The sequence below is a fragment of the Triticum aestivum genome, chromosome 2A (genome assembly GCF_018294505.1).
Source record: "Triticum aestivum cultivar Chinese Spring chromosome 2A, IWGSC CS RefSeq v2.1, whole genome shotgun sequence".
In the NCBI taxonomy this organism is placed as follows: Eukaryota; Viridiplantae; Streptophyta; class Magnoliopsida; order Poales; family Poaceae; genus Triticum; species Triticum aestivum.
In genome coordinates this window covers 135,398,384-135,420,723 of record NC_057797.1, presented here as the reverse complement: position 1 = coordinate 135,420,723, position 22,340 = coordinate 135,398,384, and positions in this window count along the sequence as shown.

Genomic DNA, 22,340 nt, shown 5'->3' with positions numbered 1-22,340 from the left:
GCGACGGCCGTGATGGAATAGACAAGGTTGCTTCTTCGTGGACCCTTTGTGGGTGGAGCCCTCCATGGACTCGCGCAACCGTTACCCTCCGTAGGTTGAAGTCTCCATCAATGTGTATGTACGATAGCACCACCTATCGGAACCACGACAAAAACATCCGTGTCTCCAATTGCGTTTGAATCCTCCAAACCCTTCCCTTTACATTCTTGCAAGTTGCATGCTTTACTTTTCGCTGCTCATATACTCTTTTGCATGCTTGCTTGAATTGTGTGGAGATTGCTTGACTTGTGCTAAGATAGCTAAAATCTGCCAAGAACTAAAATTGGGAAAAGGCTAGATTTTTATTTGGTCAAGTAGTCTAATCACCCCCCCCCCCTCTAGACATACTTTCGATCCTACAAGTGGTATCAGAGCTTTGGTCTCCATTTGCTTTGATTTCCATAGCTTTTGGTGGTCATAGCCTTGGTTTCACAACCTAGGAGAGTGTGGCGTCTAGCGAGGGAAATTATCACCGTAGAGGTCCTTACTTTGATGGTACTAATTTTGCTAGTTGGAAGCATAAGATGAAAATGCATATTCTTGGACATAACCCCGCCGTTTGGGATATTGTGTGTGTTGGCTTGCAAGGTGAATTCTTTGATGGGAAAGAACCAAATCGTGAAGCTACCGCGGATGAGTTGAAGATGCTACAATACAACGCTCAAGCTTGTGATATCCTCTTCAACGGATTGTGCCCCGAAGAATTCAACAAAATCAGTCGTCTTGAGAATGCAAAGGAAATTTGGGATACTTTGATTGATATGCACGAAGGTACGAACTCCGTCAAGGAATCCAAGTTGGATGTGCTTCAAAGTCAACTTGACAAGTTCAAAATGAAGTATGGTGAAGGTGTCGCTGAAATGTACTCTAGGCTTGCTCTTATCACAAATGAGATTGCCGGCTTAGGGAGTGAAGAGATGACCGATAGATTCATCATCAAGAAGATCCTAAGAGCCTTGGATGGAAAATATGATATCGTGTGCACATTGATCCAAATGATGCCCAATTACAAAGATCTCAAGCCAACGGAAGTCATCGGAAGAATTGTTGCTCATGAGATGTCACTCAAGGATAAAGAGGAACTTCACAACAAATCAAGTGGTGCTTACAAAGCCTCATGTGAAGCCCACACATCATCGAGTGAGAAACAAACCTTCAATGAAGAATTGAGCTTAATGGTGAAGAACTTCAACAAGTTCTACAAGAGTAGAAGCAAAGAGAGAAGCTCCAAATCAAGGTCCTACAATGACAAAAGATCTTCTAGTCGAGAGCGAAACTGCCACAATTGTGGAAGGCCCGGACATGTAACATCCCAAATTTTCAATTTGGAATGTTATACATTAGGTCATCATGCATATCATATTTTATTTTGGTTTTGGTTTTGATCCTAGAAAATCCTAAGCAACTCAAGGACCCACGGAGAGAGTTGGGGATTTCGTTATTTACATATTTGAGTTTTCTCAAATTATGTAAACAGGATCATTTGATTTTATTTATTTTATCATCAATTATTTCTATTTTAAAAATATGAGAGAGGGAATAAAATGACTTTCCCAAAATATAGAAATATTGAGGATTTAATAAAAAATCAAATAAGATTTATTTCGGAGTTTTTCGGTATTTTTATTTGAATTTAGGAAAAATGCGCGTTTTTCAAAATTGCATTTAGAGCCCAAATAAATGTTCACTTTATCGGGCTTGATTTTATAAACTCGGGAAAATTTATTTCGGGATTTTTGGAGTCCGTTTAGTATTTCTTTTTATTTATTTTTTTTCCGAGCGGAATTATTAAAAAAACGAAACCGACTATGGGCCGTACCCGAGCGGGACTCCGCCCGGGGGGCGCCTTTATATAGCGCCGCACCCGAGCCCCAGCCCATAGCCCCGCCGCGCCTGAAACCCTAGCCGTCGCGCCTGAAACCCTAGCCGCCGCTGCCGCCGTTGCCGGACCCGCCGCCGACTTGCCAGAGCCGCGCATCGCCCGAGGTTCGCCGCCCTCGAAATCCGTGCTGTTTTAAAACAAACTTTGTTCGTCGTTTTTCTTTTTCGTCGGGTTTTTTCGCGGTTATTTTCTGATCGCGATTTCTGATCCGATTTTCGTTTTAGTATAACTTTTCGCTTGTTTATCGGAATCAGGCGATTCAAGCGCCTAGAGTTTCGTCTCGAAACCCTCTTTCCGAATAATCAACTTAAACAAGTTTTTGCTACTGTAAAATTTGCCCTAGATCCAGATTACTAGAACGAAGTTGTTTTCTTTCGCCGTTTGACTTTCTTTGCTTCGTTCGATTTGATTCTTTTTGCAAACCAGGGTTCTTAAGTTGAACTTCCTGGTTAGATCTTCTATTTGAGTTTTACCTGTGCATTAGACGAGTACTTATTGTATGATTGTTTGATTGTCTGCGATAGAATACCCGGAGTGCGCCGCCTGTTACTTCGATTCTCTAGGTTTCGCGGATCATCAGCAAGGCAAGTAACACTTTGATCATACCTTTTCTACAACCCAGTTTTATTGCATTAGATCAATCCTCACACATTGCATGATTATGATCTAATTAAATTGTGGGATGGGAAGTAGATGAGGTAGTACCTATTACCTGTTATTATCAAACCTTTGGGAGTTACTTCTGCGTTTGCTTATGCCATGCTATGCTAGTAGACGTGGATTGGGTGAGTGATATCCATGACAGATGTGAGATTGTTAATTAAGGGTTTATCTAAGGTGGCAACCTAAACACACATCTGGGTGGATTGAGGCACCTGGTCTCCAGGACTTGCCTGTTTTTCTTTTGGACCGCCACCCAGGCTCAAAGGGATCATGAGATTATTCATACTAGAAACTTCCGTGTGCAGCCACAAGCCATTATGGGCTCTGGCATAGTTGAGTAAGTCATGCGAACTCTTACAGGGTAGACTAGCAGATGTAGGGGAAAGTAGGTGTACCGGTCTATCCATCGTAAGGTGCTAGCGCTTCTGAAAGACTGTGTCTCGGTCATCCGTTTCTCAAACACCATGTAGTGCGAGAAATCCAATGGAGGCGATCGAGTCTTGTGGGAAAAAGTGCGCAAACCTCTGTAGAGTGTAACAAACAAATCATGGTTAGCCGTGTCCCCGGTTATGGACATCTTGAGTATCTAGTACCTGGATTTTCATGTGAATCTCAACATGTTACTCTAAAATTAATTTTGTTGGGTTTAATGATGTTACTTTAATTGGGATTGAGAATGCTGTCAACCATTCTCAATGTTTAATAACCACCATGATAGTAATTAAATTTATTCCTGAAGTAGGGAAAAATTGGCTTTACGCAAAAACTTTAACCATAGAGCTTTCCACCAGCCAAATATGCATATAGTATAGCTGTTGCATTCCATTACTCTCTATGTGTTACCTTGCCAGCATATTCCATGTGCTGACCCGTTTTCGGGCTGCAACGTTAATGTTGCAGACTTTTCAGACGACGATTAAGGAGTTTTTAGGTTGTGGTTTTATACTCAGTGATGCCATTGGAGTTGATGGACTTACCTATCTTCCAAGCCTTCCGTTGTTATCTTTATTAGATGGCCTTAAGCCATATTTATTGTAATAAGTTCTCTCTTGAGACACTCGATGTAATAAGTGTGTGATTGCTACTCTGCTATAAATCCTCCGAGTACTGTGTGGTGTCAGCATTACTGATCCAGGGATGACACCGGAGCACAGAGATCAGACTGTTTGAGGTCTGGTCGCTACAGAGATGGTATCAGAGCACACGCTGACTATAGGACACGACCACTAAGCTAAAAGACCTAGATCACTACTCACTCTCTTCTCTTCTGACTTCTCATCTTTTCTACTCTTTAGGATGGCGGATGCAAGGAACAAGTTCACACAACCAGATGAAGATACACCCTTTGGACGCCACTTGAAGGAAGTTACTAGATACCTGAACCTAGGAGTACCAAGCTTCACGGGAACCTACAACGCCACTTTACCTGAAGAAGAGCGCTGGATGATTCAAGTTCAAGTTCCAGGAAGGACGTTCATGCCAGTCACTGAGCCCATAGAGTTTTCTTTTGATGCACCAACTTGGAGTCTAGGAAAGAGTATGGCAGCTCACATCGCCATGGGACGCATTGGAGAAGTCTACCGCAAGGATCTCAAGGATACTATCTACCAGATTTGTGGGCGCCGAGATGAACACTGGGAGATGATCAGCACCAGGAAAGATAGATCAATTGCAGCTTTTATCCAGGAGTTCAACCAGCACATTCGACGACAGGAGAATCAGATGTGCGCCGACATGATAGATCTGAAGAAGGCTAAGACTAGAATCAAGGAACTGGAGGAAGAACTCAAGGTACACGCGAAGATTATGAAGAAGAAATTGAAGTATTGGTGGATAAGAATGCCGACCTAACTATGAAGCTAGCAATATTTATGGGAGGCCCGACACCAGTAGATGAAGACGAAGAACCCAAGGAGATTAGCCCGGAAGACTACATCATCATTGACGGCACCGACTCGGAAGAAGATAGTAGCGATGATGACTATGTTGATGAAGCAAGAGCAGATATCATGGAGTCTACAACCGTAGAATATTTCTAGTAGACCACCTCATCAGTAGTAGTAGTCCACCATGTAAATATAGTAGTCCGAGCACTTTGCGATAGTTAGATCGATTGAATGCCTTTGTTTGATTGAATGAAGTGAATTGTTTGCTTTTGCCTCACGTGCATATGGGTAGTGTTTTCTCTTTAGACCCCCTCTATTCTTATATCTCATCTTTTCTAAACCCTCAGATGCCTCCGAGACGTGACCCCGGATTTGCCTTTCCGCCGGAGCTCACACAGTTGATCCAGCAGCAGAACACCTTGATGCAGTTGCTAGTTCAGAATCAGAATCAGGGGAACAACAACAACAACCCACCACCACCACCACCTGTTGACCACTTAGCCCGTTTTCTTAGGCTGAATCTGCCAGTGTTTTCCAGTAGCACCGAGCCGATAGTAGCAGATGATTGGCTCCGCAAGATAGCTAGGGAGTTGACCACAACAGGATGCACAGATGCGGAGAAGGTGAAGTTCGCCGCACATCAGTTAGAAGGACCTGCAGCATCCTGGTGGGAGAATTTCACAACCACCTTTCCAGTCGACACTGTCACATGGGACCAGTTTCAGCAGGCTTTTCGTACTACCCATGTTTCAGCAAGAGCAATGGCCATGAAGAAGCGTGAGTTTCGTAACTTGCGCCAAGGAGGACGGACAGTTGGCCAGTATGTGGAGGAGTTTAGTAAGCTAGCATGTTATGCCCCAAATGACGTTGCTACGGATGCAGCTAAGCAGGAGAAATTCCTGGAAGGACTGAATGATGAGTTGAGTATGCAGTTGATGGTAGCCACCTTCAACAACTACCAGGAGTTGGTAGATCGTGCTCTTATGATTGAAGGGAAGCAGCAGCAAATTGAGAACCGCAAGAGGAAATATGGACAAGGAAAGTATAATTCAGGAGCTCAACAGAAGCCATGTTTTACCCCTAGACCGGGAGGATATTTTCAGCATACCCATGGAGTAGGTAACTCGCACAATCACAATGGCACCAAGAATGGAAATGGGAATGGAGGAAGCAATGGACAGAACCGCAACACCCCATCAACCCCAGCCAAGAGAGATCTGAGTCAAGTCACCTGTTTCAAGTGTTCCAAGACCGGACATTATGCTAATGAATGTCCTGAAGGCCAAAACGGCAATGGAAGCTCTGGAAAGAAGCCGAACCCTTACAACAGGGGACAGGTGAACCACGTTAATGTGGAGGAGGTTGAAGCTCAGCCCGATGCAGTAATAGGTAAGTTTTTGGTTAAGTCATTTACTACAGTCGTTCTTTTTTATACTGGTGCATCGCATTCATACATATCAAGGGGATTTGTGGAAAAGTATAGCCTACCCACTAGGATTCTCAAAACACCTATGCTAGTAAGCTCACCAGGAGCAGAGTACATGGCCAGTCAAGGATGTTTTCAAGTGCCATTAGGTATAGGAAGGCATGTTTTCCCAACGGATTTAATTATTCTGGAATCCCGAGGTCTGGATGTGATTCTTGGTATGGATTGGCTGTCGATGTATGGAGGAAACATCGATTGCGCCAGTAAGACAATTTTGTTCACAACGCCAGAAGGAAGAAGGATCAAGAATGTATCCTGACATGTGCCAAACAGGACACAAGTAAATTCCTTAACAGGAGTTGTGCAGGAGGAAGTACCAGTGGTAAGGGATTTCCCTGATGTATTTCCCGAAGAGTTGCCAGGCATGCCACCGGATAGAGATATTGAGTTTTTGATTGAGCTTTTGCTAGGCACTGGGCCAATATCGAAGCGACCATATAGGATGCCAGCAAAGGATTTGGTGGAAATTAAGAAGCAGATTAAGGAGTTACTGGATAAAGGTTACATTCGCCCAAGTTCTTCGCCTTGGGGATCACCAGTACTTCTAGTGGAGAAGAAGGATGGATCGTTAAGGATGGTTGTTGACTATCGAGGATTGAATGAAGTAACAATCAAGAACAAGTACCCGCTACCAATAATCAATGATCTATTTGATCGATTGCAAGGAGCTAAAGTGTTTTCCAAGATCGATTTGCGATCAGGGTACCATCAGTTGAAGATTCAAGAGTAGGACATACCTAAGACAACATTCACCACAAGATATGGACTGTATGAGTATACCGTTATGTCATTTGGTCTGACTAACGCGCCTGCCTATTTTATGAACATCATGAACAAAGTGTTTATGGAGTTTTTGGATAAGTTCGTCGTAGTGTTCATTGATGATATCATGGTTTATTCAAAGAATGAAGAGGAACATAAGGAGCATTTGCGTTTGGTACTTGGAAATCTCAGAGAACATCAGTTATATGCCAAGTTCAGCAAATGTGAGTTTTGGTTGAAGGAAGTAGGATTCCTCGGACATGTTATATCTGGAGAAGGTATAGCAATAGATCCCGCTAAAGTTGAAACCGTGACCAAGTGGGAAGCCCCAACAACAGTTGGAGAGATCCGGAGTTTTCTTGGACTCGCAGGATACTACCGGAGATTTATTGAGAACTTCTCAAAGATTGCGAAGCCTATGACGGAGTTGTTGAAGAATGATACTAAGTTCAAATGGACTGAGGAGTGTGAGGCTAGTTTCCAGGAGTTGAAGAAACGCTTGGTTACCTCACCGGTGTTGATTTTGCCAGATCAAACCAAGGATTATGAGGTGTATTGCGACGCTTCACGTCGAGGACTTGGAGCAGTGCTTATGCAGGAAGGGAGAGTTGTTGCGTATGCTTCATGACAACTGAAGCCCCATGAGTTGAACTACGCTATGCATGATTTGGAGTTAGCAGCCGTAGTGCATGCATTGAAGACATGGAGACATTTCCTCATCGGAAATCATTGTGAGGTGTACACGGATCACAAGAGTTTGAAGTACATTTTCACGCAGAAGGAGTTGAACCTCAGACAAAGGAGATGGTTGGAGCTCATCAAGGATTATGATATGAGATTGCATTATCATCCCGGGAAGGCTAATGTAGTAGCTGATGCATTAAGTCGTAAGAGCCATGTCAATACACTAATGACGGGAGAAATACCCAAGGAGTTAGCAGAAAATCTTCGTGAACTATGTTTGGAAATAGTTCCGAGAGGCTATGTAGTAGCATTGGAAATTCAGTCAACTTTGATGGACAAAATCAGGGAAGCTCAGAAATTTGACAAGGAGATTGCTTCTATAAAGGAGAAAATGAAAGAAGGAAAAGCTAAAGGATTTCATGAGGATGAGCACTACACCCTATGGTTTGAAGACCGTGTTTATGTACCCAATGACCCGGAGATCAGGAAGTTGATTCTGCAAGAGGCACATGATTCACCGTATTCGATTCTCCCAGGAAATACCAAGATGTATTTGGATTTGAAGGATATTTTCTGGTGGACCGGAATGAAAAAGGATAATGCGGAGTATGTAGCAGTTTGTGATGTATGTCAGAGAGTAAAGGCAGAGCATCATAAGCCAGCAGGATTGTTGCAACCATTGCCGATACCCGAATGGAAGTGGGATAAGCTAGGAATGGATTTTATCACGGGATTACCAAGGACTCGTTCAGGCTATGACTCGATTTGGGTTGTAGTCGATCGATTGACGAAGGTAGCTCATTTCATCCCAGTAAAGACCACTTACACCAGTGCTAAGTTGGCAAAGATATACATGACCAGGATCGTATGTTTGCATGGAGTTCCAAGGAGCATCGTATCAGATAGAGGAACCCAGTTACCTCAAAGTTCTGGAAGCAGTTGCATGAGACTTTGGGTACTAGGCTAGAATTCAGTACAGCTTTTCATCCACAGACAAATGGACAGACCGAGAGAGTCAATCAGATTTTGGAGGATATGCTGAGAGCTTGTGCGCTAGATTATGGATCTAGTTGGGATGATAATTTGCCATATGCAGAGTTCTCTTACAATAATAGCTATCAGACCAGTCTGAAGATGGCCCCTATCGAAGCTTTGTACGGAAGGAGGTGCAGGACACCGTTTTCATGGGACGAAGTTGGAGACCGCTAGTTGTTTGGACCAGACTTGATTAAGGAGTCTGAACAGAAGGTGAAGTTGATTCGCGATAGGCTCAAGGTAGCCCAGTCCAGGCAGAAGAGCTACGCAGATTCTAAACGCAAGGAGACAGTTTACGAAGTCGGAGATAGAGCTTATCTTCGAGTATCCCCACTTCGAGGGATTAAGCGCTTTGGAGTTAAGGGGAAGTTAGCGCCACGATTTGTAGGGCCATATCGAGTTTTGGAGCGTATGGGAGAAGTGGCCTACAAGTTGGAATTGCCAGAAGAATTGACAGGAGTTCATGATGTGTTCCACGTTTCTCAGTTGAAGAAGTGTCACGCGAAGATGGCTGACATACCTTTGAGAGACACAGTGCCATTAGAAGCAATTCAGTTGGATAATGATTTGACCTATGAGGAGAAACCAGTCAAGATTCTCGAGTTTGCCAGCCGAGTTACTCGAAGCAAGGTTATCAAGTTTTGCAAAGTTCAGTGGAGCCACCACACGGAGGATGAAGCCACCTGGGAGCGAGAGGAAGATTTGCTCAAGGACCACCCTCACCTATTTTCTAGCCAACCCGAATCTCGAGGGCGAGATTCATCTTAAGGGGGGTAGGTTTGTAACATCCCAAATTTTCAATTTGGAATGTTATACATTAGGTCATCATGCATATCATATTTTATTTTGCTTTTGGTTTTGATCCTAGAAAATCCTAAGCAACTCAAGGACCCACGGAGAGAGTTGGGGATTTCGTTATTTACATATTTGAGTTTTCTCAAATTATGTAAACAGGATCATTTGATTTTATTTATTTTATTATCAATTATTTCTATTTCAAAAATATGAGAGAGGGAATAAAATGACTTTCCCAAAATATAGAAATATTGGGGATTTAATAAAAAAATCAAATAAGATTTATTTCGGAGTTTTTCGGTATTTTTATTTGAATTTAGGAAAAATGTGCGTTTTTCAAAATTGCATTTAGGGCCCAAATAAACGTTCACTTTATCGGGCTTGATTTTAGAAACTCGGGAAAATTTATTTCGGGATTTTTGGAGTCCGTTAGTATTTCTTTTTATTTTTTTCTTCCGAGCGGAATTATTAAAAAAAACGAAACCGACTATGGGCCGTACCCGAGCGGGACTCTGCCCGGGGGGCGCCTTTATATAGTGCCGCACCCGAGCCCCAGCCCATAGCCCCGCCGCGCCTGAAACCCAAGCCGCCGCCGCCCTAGCCGCCGCCACCGTCGCCGGACCCGCCGCCGACTCGCTAGAGCCGCGCGTCGCCCGAGGTTCGCCGCCCTCGAAATCCATGCTGTTTTAAAAAAAACTTTGTTCGTCATTTTTCTTTTTCGTCGGATTTTTCCGCGGTTATTTTCTGATCGCGATTTCTGATCCAATTTTCGTTTTAGTATAACTTTTCGCTCGTTTATCGGAATCAGGCGATTCAAGCGCCTGGAGTTTCGTCTCAAAACCCTCTTTCCGAATAATCAACTTAAACAAGTTTTTGCTACTGTAAAATTTTCCCTAGATCCAGATTACTAGAACGAAGTTGTTTTCTTTCGCCATTTGACTTTCTTTGCTTCGTTTGATTTGATTCTTTTTGCAAACCAGGGTTCTTAAGTTGAACTTTCTGGTTAGATCTTCTATTTGAGTTTTACCTGTGCATTAGATGAGTACATATTGTATGATTGTTTGATTATCTGTGATAGAATACCCGGAGTGCGCCGCCTGTTACTTCGAATCTCTAGGTTTCGCGAATCATCAGCAAGGCAAGTAACACTTTGATCATACCTTTTCTACAACCCAGTTTTATTGCATTAGATCAATCCTCACACATTGCATGATTAGGATCTAATTAAATTGTGGGATGGGAAGTAGATGATGTAGTACCTATTACCTGTTATTATCAAACCTTTGGGAGTTACTTTTGCGTTTGCTTATGCCATGCTATGCTAGTAGACGTGGATTGGGTGAGTGATATCCATGATAGATGTGAGATTGTTAATTAAGGGTTTATCTAAGGTGGCAACATAAACACACATCTGGGTGGATTGAGGCACCTGGTCTCCAGGACTTGCCTGTTTTTCTTTTGGACCGCCACCCAGGCTAAAAGGGATCATGAGATTATTCATACTAGAAACTTCCGTGTGCAGCCACAAGCCATTATGGGCTCTGGCATAGTTGAGTAAGTCGTGCGAACTCTTACAGGGTAGACTAGCAGATGTAGGGGAAAGTAGGTGTACCGGTGTATCCATCGTAAGGTGCTAGCGCTTCTGAAAGACTGTGTCTCGGTCATCCGTTTCTCAAACACCATGTAGTGCGAGAAATCCAACGGAGGCGATCGAGTCTTGTGGGGAAAAGTGCGCAAACCTCTGCAGAGTGTAACAAACTAATCATGGTTAGCCGTGTCACCGGTTATGGACATTTTGAGTATCTAGTACCTGGATTTTCATGTGAATCTCAACATGTTACTCTAAAATTAATTTTGTTGGGTTTAATGATGTTACTTTAATTGGGATTAAGAATGTTGTCAACCATTCTCAATGTTTAACAACCACCATGATAGTAATTAAATTTATTCCTTTGAAGTAGGGAAAATTGGCTTTACGCAAAAACTGTAACCATAGAGCTTTCCACCAGCCAAATATGCATATAGTATAGTTGTTGCATTCCATTACTCTCTATGTGTTACCTTGTCAGCATATTCCATGTGCTGACCCGTTTTCGGGCTGCAACGTTAATGTTGCAGACTTTTCAGACGCTGATTAAGGAGTTTCTAGGTCTTGGTTCTATACTCAGTGATGCCATTGGAGTTGATGGACTCACCTATCTTCCAAGCCTTCCGCTGTTATCGTTATTAGATGGCCTTAAGCCATATTTATTGTAATAAGTTCTCTCTTGAGACACTCGATGTAATAAGTGTGTGATTGCTACTCTGCTATAAATCCTCCGAGTACTGTGTGGTGTCAGCATTACTGATCCAGGGATGACACCAGAGCACAGAGATCAGACTATTTGAGGTCTGGTCGCTACAGGACACTATTCCAATGAGTGTACGGCCCCCTACAAGAGAAGAGAAGATTCTCCCAGGAGAAGAAGTAGAAGAGAAGAATCACCATCTAGAGAAAGAAGGAGTAGAGATGATCGTTATGAACGAAGACCCTCACGGAGAAGAAAGGATTCGGAAAGAAAGGACAAGTCATCAAGGAGCTACACAAAACGAAGACATCAAGCTCATGTTGGTGAATGGGTATCCGGCTCCGACTCCGACAACCACTCCGAGAGAAGCTATCACTCCGACTCCGAATATACTCAAGATGAAGGTGTTGCCGGTCTAGCACTTGTGACAACCAACTCCTACGACATATTTGACTCACCAAATGAAGGAGTTGGAACATGCTTCATGGCTAAAGGCCCAAAGGTATCACAGCCCGAGTATGTTGATTTCAATAGTGATGAAGATGACTTGTTAGGTGATGATGATTTACTTGTTGACAACTCTAGTGATGAATACTATGATGAAACGTCAATTAATCATGCTAATCAAGATAAAACGAATGACAATGATAAGGAGAAGATTGAGTCTCTAACTAAAGAACTAAACACTCTTAAGTTAGCTCATGAAACTATCTTAGGAGATCATCGAGAACTTTTATGGACTCATGAGAAATTGCGCTTTGAAAAGCTCAACCTTGAGCAAGAGCATGAGTTCTTAAAAGCAATCAATGATGATCTTCGCAAGAAAAGTTCTTCTTACATTGCCAAGCGTTTACTCTTATCCACTTACATGCCTCAAGTCAAGTCTAGTAACATGAACAAGAAAGATTCTTCCTCTAGTAGTAACAATAATCATGCTAAATCCAATATTGTTGCTTCTAGTAGTTCTCTTGATTCCACTAATGATTCTCTTAGCCAAGTTACACTTGAGCTAGAAAATAGCTTATTGAAGGGAATTATAGAGAAAGGTGTTTACAAGAGCCTTGCCGGAAGTAAGCAATTCGAGGAAATTGTATGCAAGCAAGGAAGGCACCGGAAGAATCAAGGTGTTGGTTTTGAACGAAAGTTCAATGCCAATGGAGTTGAGTGGGAAGAAGATCAATACCCCAAGACGAAGTTTGTTCCTCAACAAGAGAAGCATGATCCTACTTCTCTCAAGGGGACACAAGCTCAAGATGATCTTCCACCACAAGACCACAAGCAAAAAGGCAAGGACAAGATTCAAGAGGAAATTGATGCATTTGAAGAAGCTTCTAAGGCCTTGGTCAAATGGGTTCCCAAGACTACTTCAAGTTCCACTTCATCAAGTATAACTACAACACCGAGGATTCCCATCAAGATGGTGCGGATCCCAAAGAAGAAGAACTAGAGAGTTCTTGAGGGTGACTCTGCCAACATACTTCACTCTTATCATCTTGGCAAGAACAAGTGCAATCAACTTCCACATCTTGCACTAGTTCAAGGAGTCACAAACCCTCTTGTTGGTAAGACAAGGGACAAGGTAACCTAAAAGCTTTCATAGACATCATCTTGTGTGTGCATCACTCTATGTCTATGGATATCCTTGTTTGTTCCTTGTGGGACTAACCCGTGTAGGTATTGAAAGTGCAACTCACTCCAATGGATAGCTCCAAATGATCTACATCAACATTGAGCATCCACATCTTCAACATCTACATGAAGTCATCATCGACAAAACCCAAGGTTAGTTCATCCCTCTTAAGGGGGATCTCACATCTAGGGGGAGCTTTACTCTAAGAATTGAGCTAAAGCAACTCTAATGGTGTGAACACAACAATGCTTTATGTAAAAGTGGTAACCCCACTTGTGCTTAAACGATGAGTATGACCTATGATCAAATGTTCTCATTTGACTCCTAAGTCAATATACTCATATATAGATGACCTAGTCATCGTAAATTGTTTGATAGATGCTAGAATTGGTTGTGCATGCTTTGTCACATATTTTAATTGCCATTTTATTGTGTGAGCATGTTGATTGCATATTTTACTCATTCGAGGACATCCACTTGTTGTTTTGATTGATTGGTTTTCTTTTCTTTTTCCAAGTGGATGGACAAGAATGCCTAAGAACCCTCTCTAGCTATCTATGCTTTTCTCGTCTCAAACTCTATTCATGCTGCATCACAAAATTTGATCAAGTCAGATTCGAACCACTCTGTGTGAGGAGCACTCGGAGTCCCCGATTCGTCATAGACTTAAACTTCCAAAACTTCTTTGTGTGTTTCGGTCTGACTGATTCCTCCATTTCGGTCATACCGAGATCACTAAGTTGATCTAGGTTTTCAATCTCGGTGCAACCGATTTGAACTTTTCGGTCACACCGAGTTGCTGTAACTGTCAACAGTTATGCATCTCGGTGCCACCGAGTTGTTCCACTCGGTCACACCGACAGGGTCAGGCTATATATACTCACGGGCAAAATTTTGGAAATTTCTCTGAAACCCCTTTGCCCGCGCATAGCTCGCTCTGCCTCCTGGGTCTCCGGATCGTCCTCCTCGTCGCCAGCCGCCTCCTGTCGCTGGTCTCCGCCGCCGTCAACGGAATACTTCCCCGCTGTTGCCGTCGTAGCAAGTTCATCACCAAACTATTGTATGGACTCAATCACAGTGTTATCCCCGTCCGATTCCTAGCACATTGTGTTCATTATGATTCTTAACATGATTGAAACACTTTTATCCAGTCAAAACACTCCGAAGATTAGAGTTGAATCGAAAATTTAGGGTTAGGTTTCCGCCGAAACCATCTCGGACCCACCGGGTTGTAGAACTCGGTTCCACCGATTCGGCCAAGGCCATTGCACATGTAATTTTCGGTCTGACCGAGAATTGCAAATCGGTGTGACCGAGTTCAGGACTTTGTGAAACTCTAGCAGTCTCGGTGCCACCGAACTGTGACTTGGTCTGACCGAGTTCACTAGTTTAGGTTCCAACAGCTGCTTCGGTATCACCGAGTTTGCAAATCGGTTGATCCGAAATGCTTTCTGTGGAAAACTAAAACTAAGTTTTTTACTCATTCTTTTGCAAAAACCTCTGCATTTTGTGATGCTCATCCACTCTATCTCATCTATATCTATTCACAGGGTCTGCAGTTAGTGTTTGCAACATGTCTGACCAGAGTGACAGCCAGAACAGGTCAGAGGAGTAGGTTCACCTGAGTGAGGGCACTAGTCCCTCTAGCAGTTCAGATGATGGTAGCAGGAGCACCCCAAGCAATTTGCCACAGGCTGCCACTAGAGCAAGCAAGAAGAAAACTTCAGAGTCTGAGGATGAAGACTATGTGGCCACTGAGGATGAGGCCACATCAAAGAAGTTGTGGATATGCCCCACAGATCCAGGAGTTGATAAACTCAAAGATGGGCACAGGCACATACTTGTTGGATAAGGAACACTTGCCTATCTATCCTGACTTCGAGGACAACCAAGTTGTGATGAATGAAGATGAACCCTCCTTAGTGCAAGCACAAGCAAAGAAAGAGAAGGCAAAGATGGAGAAGGTTGCCAAGATGCCAACTCAAGAGGAGGCATCTGAGTACTTTTTGAAAAGCAAGCAGGACCAGCTTGGTTACTTGATAGCATCATCTCTAAGGATTGAGAAGGGGTTGGCCACCCTAACTCAAAACCAGGAGAGCCTGGAAAGAATCATGGAACAAAAATTCTATGATTTAGATGTCAAAGTAACTGAGATTCAGTCTGTTGTGGAGCAGCTATAGGATGACATGCAGGAGAGGAAGGGCAAGACAACCACTGATGCATTTGCCAGAGTGCCTCGAGCTCAGAGATCTGCTGCAGTGCCTGTACTGGACACTAGAGCCACTTCATCTGCACCAGCTACATCTTCAGTGCCACCAGCTCCAGCACCTACCCCATCAGCTCCATCTACTTCGACTGAAGCCTTCGTCCTTGGAGTTCTCCGGACACCACCACCTAAAGACCAAGCCTGAGAGATGTTCTAGTGCTATGCATTTTCTATGAACTTTTTGGTAACTTGTTGCCAAAGGGGGAGAAAAATGTATAGATCATAGGCTTCGAGAGAGAGCGTTGCTTTTTATTCTCTCTTGCTTTGGTGGTTGAACTTTGTTTGTCTTTTGATTGCTTGAGATACTACGCTATTATCTGTGAGACATTGATGATCATGTGGTTGATCATAAGCTACACTTATGCTTGTTAGATGATATTATCTTACTTATCCTTATATGATCATTCACTTTGCTTGGTGATGAGTGCATGTATTTAATTCTTATCATTTTGAGCGCTCCACCAAGATGTATGTGACATGGAAGAGTAACCCATGATCCTAACTCATTGTGCATTTGCAGTCCAAAGCAAATCTTAAGATATGCACAAATTTAGGGGGAGCTCTTGCTTTTCACATACTTCTCAAAGCGACGATATCTTTCACTCTTATTATCATTTGTCGAAGCTTTGATCTATATGTTGTCATCAATTACCAAAAAGGGGGAGATTGAAAGTGCAACTATCCCCGGGTGGTTTTGATAATTCCTAACAACATATAGCTCATTGAGCTAACATTATTCCAAGATTAATATTTCAGGAAAAGCTCAATGAATGGCATGGCATGGATGAGGAAAGTGGATCCCTCAAAATTATAAGGACAAAAAGTTTGGCTCAAGCTTCAAGATCAAGAGTCTACATTTTATATTTTAGTGATCCAAGATCACATTGAGTCTATAGGAAAAGCCAATACTATAAAGGAGGGATGAGGTGTTGCTTAATGGCTTGCTTGCTCAAAGTGCTTAGTGATATGCTCCAAAACCCTCAACTACCTTCCCACATCCACATATGACCTAAACCAAAAGTCAAACTCGGCCCCATCGATTCTATCTATCCGGCGCCACCGAGTTTCAAATGTCATAGCCACTGCCACAAACCCTAGCAATTCGGTTTCACCGATAGGGATCTCGGTCTCACCGAGATGGGATTATAATCTCTCTGTTTCCCTTCATAACGTTTCGGTCTTACCAAGATGAGCGATCGATCCCACCAAGATTGCAATGTAAACTCTCTGTTTCCCTTTTGTAACATTTCGGTCTCACCGAGATGAGCGAATCGGTTCCACCGAGTTTACTTGACCAACTCTCTGGTTAGCTTATTAACAAAATCGGTCCCACCGAGTTTGTGTAATCGGTCACACCGCGATTACGTTATGCCCTAACCCTAACCATATCGGTCCTACCGAGTTGCATCTCAGTCCCACCGAAAATCCTAACGGTCACTAGGTTTGCTGAATCGGTCCGACCGAGTTTGGCAAATTGTGTGTAATGGTTAGATTCTGTGTGGAGGCTATATATACCCCTCCATCCACTCTTCATTCGTGGAGAGAGCCATCAGAACATACCTACACTTCCAATACACATTTTCTGAGAGAGAATCACCTACACTTGTGTTGAGGTCAAGATATTCCATTCCAACCATATGAATCTTGATCTCTAGCCTTCCCCAAGTTGCTTTCCACTCAAATCTTCTTTCCACCAAATCCAAATCCTGTGTGAGAGAGTTGAGTGTTGGGGAGACTATCATTTGAAGCAGAAGACCAAGGAGTTCATCATCAACACACCGTTTGTTACTTCTTCGAGAGTGGTGTCTCCTAGATTGGCTAGGTGTCACTTGGGAGCCTCCGACAAGATTGTGGAGTTGAACCAAGGAGTTTGTAAGGGCAAGGAGATCGCCTACTTCGTGAAGATCTACTGCTAGTGAGGCAAGTCCTTCATGGGCGATGGCCGTGATGGAATAGACAAGGTTGCTTATTCGTGGACCCTTCGTGGGTGGAGCCCTCCGTGGACTCGCGCAACCGTTACCCTCCGTGGGTTGAAGTCTCCATCAACATGGATGTACGATAGCACCACCTATCGGAACCACAACAAAAACATCTGTGTCTTAAATTGCGTTTGAATCCTCCAAACCCTTCCCTTTACATTCTTGCAAGTTGCATGCTTTACTTTCCGCTGCTCATATACTCTTTTGCATGCTTGCTTGAATTGTGTGTAGATTGATTGACTTGTGCTAAGATAGCTAAAATCTGCCAAGAACTAAAATTGGGAAAAGGCTAGATTTTTATTTGGTCAAGTAGTCTAATCACCCCCCCCCCCTCTAGACATACTTTCGATCCTACACCGGCAACGGCGCCAGAAAGGAGTTTTGAAAACCCACAAGTATAGGGGATTTATCGTAGTCCTTTCGATAAGTAAGAGTGTCGAACCCAACGAGGAGCAGAAGGAAATGATAAGCAGTTTTCAGTAAGGTATTCTCTGCAAGCACTGAAATTATCGGTAACAAATAGTTTTGTGATAAGGTAATTTGTAACAGGTAACAAGTAATAAAATTAAATAAGGTGCAACAAGATGGCCCAATCCTTTTTGTAGCAAAGGACAAGCCTGGACAAACTCTTATATAAAGGAAAGCGCTCCCGAGGACACATGGGAATTATCGTCAAGCTAGTTTTCATCACGTTCATATGATTCGTGTTCGGTACTTTGATAATTTGACATGTGGGTGGACCGGTGCTTGGGTACTATCCTTCCTTGGACAAGTATCTCACTTATGATTAACCCCTATTGCAAGCATCCGCAACTACAACAGAAGTATTAAGGTAAACCTAACCATAGCATGAAACATATGGATCCAAATCAGCCCCTTACGAAGCAATGCATAAACTAGGGTTTAAGCTTCTGTCACTCTAGCAACCCATCATCTACTTATTACTTCCCAATGCCTTCCCCTAGGCCCAAATAATGATGAAGTTTCATGTAGTCGGCGTTCACATGACACCACTAGAGGAAAGACAACATACATCTCATCAAAATATCGAACGAATACCAAATTCACATGACTACTTATAGCAAGACTTCTCCCATGTCCTCAGGAACAAATGTAACTACACATAAATCATATTCATGTTCATAATCAGAGGGGTATTAATATGCATAAAGGATCTGAACATATGATCTTCCACCGAATAAACCAACTAGCATCAACTACAAGGAGTAATCAACACTACTAGCAACCCACAGGTACCAATCTGAGGCTTTGGGACAAAGATTGGATACAATAGATGAACTAGGGTTTGAGATGAGATGATGCTGGTGAAGATGTTGGTGGAGATTGACCCCCTCCCGATGGGAGGATGGATGATGATGACGATGGTGATGATTTCCCCCTCACGGAGGGAAGTTTCCCCAGCAGAACAGCTCCACCGGAGCGCTAGATTGGTTCCGCCAAGGTTCCGCCTCGTGGCGGCGGAGTTTCGTCCCATGAGCTTGCTTATGATTCTTTTGGACGAAAGACTCCATATAGCCAAAGATGGGCATCAGAGGGCTGCCAGGGGGGCCACGAGGCAGGGCACGCCCCCACCCTCGTGGATAGTGGGTGGTCCTCCTCTGGTACTTCTTTCATCCAATATTTTTTATATATTTTGAAACGTGCTCCCGTGAAGTTTCAGGACTTTTGGAGTTGTGCAGAATAGGTCTCTAATATTTGCTCCTTTTCCAGGCCAGAATTCCAGCTGCCGACATTCTCCCTCTTCATGTAAACCTTGTAAAATAAGAGAGAATAGGCATAAGTATTATGACATATTGTGTAATAACAACCCATAATGCAATAAATATCGATATAAAAGCATGATGCAAAATTGACGTATCACTCCTGCAGCGGGCTTTGCACCTAGCGGTGCTTCCAGGACGTAATTCTTCTGTGCAGAAATGAGGATAATCCTCAAGTTACGGACCTAGTATGTGTAGTTGCTACCATCATCTTTCAACTTAGCTTTCTCTAGGAACGCATTAGAATTCAACAGAACAACAACACGGGCCATTTATCTACAATAATATAGACATGCAAAATACTATCAGGTACTAAGTTCATTATAAATTAAAGTTCATTAATCATATTACTTAAGAACTCCCACTTAGATAGACATCCCTCTAGTCATGTAAATGATCACGTGATCCATATCAACTAAACCATGTCGGATCATCACGTGAGATGGAGTAGTTTTCAACGGTGAACATCACTATGTTGACCATATCTACTATATGATTCATGCTTGACCTTTCAGTCTCAGTGTTCCGAGGCCATATCTGCATATGCTAGGCTCGTCAAGTTTAACCCGGGTATTCTGCTTATGCAAAACTGGCTTGCACCCGTTGTATGTGAACGTAGAGCTTATCACACCCGATCATCACGTGGTGTCTCGGCACGACGAACTGTAGCAATGGTGCATACTCAGGGAGAACACTTATACCTTGAAATTTAGTGAGAGGTCATCTTATAATTCTACCGCCGTACTAAGCAAAATAAGATGCATAAAGGATAAACATCACATGCAATCAATATAAGTGATATGATATGGCCATCGTCATCTTGTGCCTTTGATCTCCATCTTCAAAGCACCGTCATGATCACCATCATCACCGGCTTGACACCATGATCTCCATCATAGCATCGTTGTCGTCTCACCAACTATTGCTTCCATGACTATCGCTACCGCTTAGTGATAAAGTAAAGCAATTACATGGCGATTGCAATTCATACAATAAAGCAACAACCATATGGCTCCTGCCAATTGCCGATAACTGTGTTACAGAACATGATCATCTCATACAACAATTTATATAATCATGTCTTGACCATATCACATCACACCATACCCTACAAAAACAAGTTAGACATCCTCTACTTTGTTGTTGCAAGTTTTACGTGGCTGCTACGGGCTTAGCAAGAATCGTTCTTACCTACGGCATAAAAACCACAACGTGGTATAGTGATTGCTTTTTGATCTTCAGAAAGAACCATGTTCATTGAATCCGATTCAACTAAAGTTGGAAAAACAGACACCCGCCAGCCACCTGTGTGCAAAGCACGTCGGTAGAACCAGTCTCATGAACGCAGTCATGTAATGTCGGTCCGGGCTGCTTCATCCAACAATACCGACGAATCAGGAAACAACTAGTGACGGCAAGCAATATGTATATACCCACGCCCACAACTCCTTTGTGTTCTACTCATGCATATAACATCTACGCATAGACCTGGCTCAGATTCCACTATTGGGGAGCGCAGTATTCAAAAAAAATCCTACGATCACGCAAGATCTATCTAGGAGATGCATAGCAACGAGAGGGGAGAGTGTGTCTATGTACCCTCGTAGACCAAAAGCGGATGCGTTAAGTAACACAATTGATGTAGTTGAACATCTTCGCGATCCAACCGATCAAGTACCGAACGCATGGCACCTCTGCGATCTGCACACGTTCAGCTCGGTGACGTCCCTCGAACTCTAGATCCAGCTGAGGCCGAGGGAGAGTTTGTCAGCACGATGGCATGTTGACGGTGATGATGAAGTTACCGACGCAGGGCTTCGCCTAAGTAGGGTTCTGCATTCGATATAAACCGAAATTTCAGTTTCTACCAATCGGTTTTTCTTTGAATACGGTTAGGAAAACTAAGAACCGAAAATGTAGTTGAAAAGAGCTAACTGAAAATTCGGTTAACCGAATATTCAGTGCGGTTTTCGGTTTTATATCGAAGTACCACAATCTATTTTTTTACGGGCCAAAGTACCACAGTCTATGTATCTGTACTTCGAATGGAGCAACGGCACCCTACTATATAGGTAAAAAAAGCGGCCTCAACTCCTTCGTTGCACGAGGTGGAACTAAATGAGTCAAATGGCGTGGTCAGCCATTCACATGCTGCACGCGCAGGCACGCACACACTTCACCAAAGAGCCCACGTGAACTGGGCCTTGCATGCACCTTGATTAGGTAGGCCCACGCGGGCATGCACGATGGGATCATTGGGCGATTGTGGGCGCGTGACTCTCGCACGACGTTTGCTACGCGCCTGTGCGACGGAGTCTGCACCTGCTTTTGTGTTATTCCATGCACTGAGTCATATTGTTCGGTTTTTGTTCGGTTAACTGATATGAAAACCGAACCAACCGAATTTTGTTCGGTTAGTGCGCATGAAAACTGAATTTCTCTATGGCAGTAGAAAAAACCGAAAAGTTTGGTTTATTCGGATTCGTCATCGGTTTGGTTTTCGGTTCGTCGGTTTTTATGCCCACCCCTACGCCTAAGCACTACGACAATATGACCGAGGTGGAAATCTGTGGAGGGGGGCACCACACACGGCTAAGAAATCAACTTGTGTGTCTATGGGGTGCCTCCCTCCCCCGTATATAAAGGGGGGAGGAGGGGGCCGGCCGGCCTCATGGGGTGCGCCCTAAGGGGGGATCCTACTCCTACTAGGAGTAGGTTTCCCCCTTTCCTAGTCCAACTAGGAGGGGAAGGAAAGAGGAAGAGGGAGAGAAGGAAAGCCCCCCCCCCCAATTCAGATTGGGCTTGGGGGCGCGCGCCTCCACCTCGCCTCCTCCTCCTCTCTTCCACTAAGGCCCATGAAGGCCCATTAACCCTCAGAGGGGTTTCGATGACCCCCCGATACTCTGGAAAATGCCCGAACCTATCCGAAACCTTTCTGGTGTCCCAACATAACCTTCCAATATATTGATCTGTATGTCTTGACCAATTCGAGACTCCTAGTCATGTCCGTGATCACATCCGGGACTGCGAACAACCTTCGGTACAACAAATCACATAACTCACAATACATATCGCCATCGGCCGTTAAGCGTGCGGACCCTACGGGTTCGAGAACTATGTAGACATGGCCGAGATGTTGGGGAACGCAGTAATTTTGAAAAATT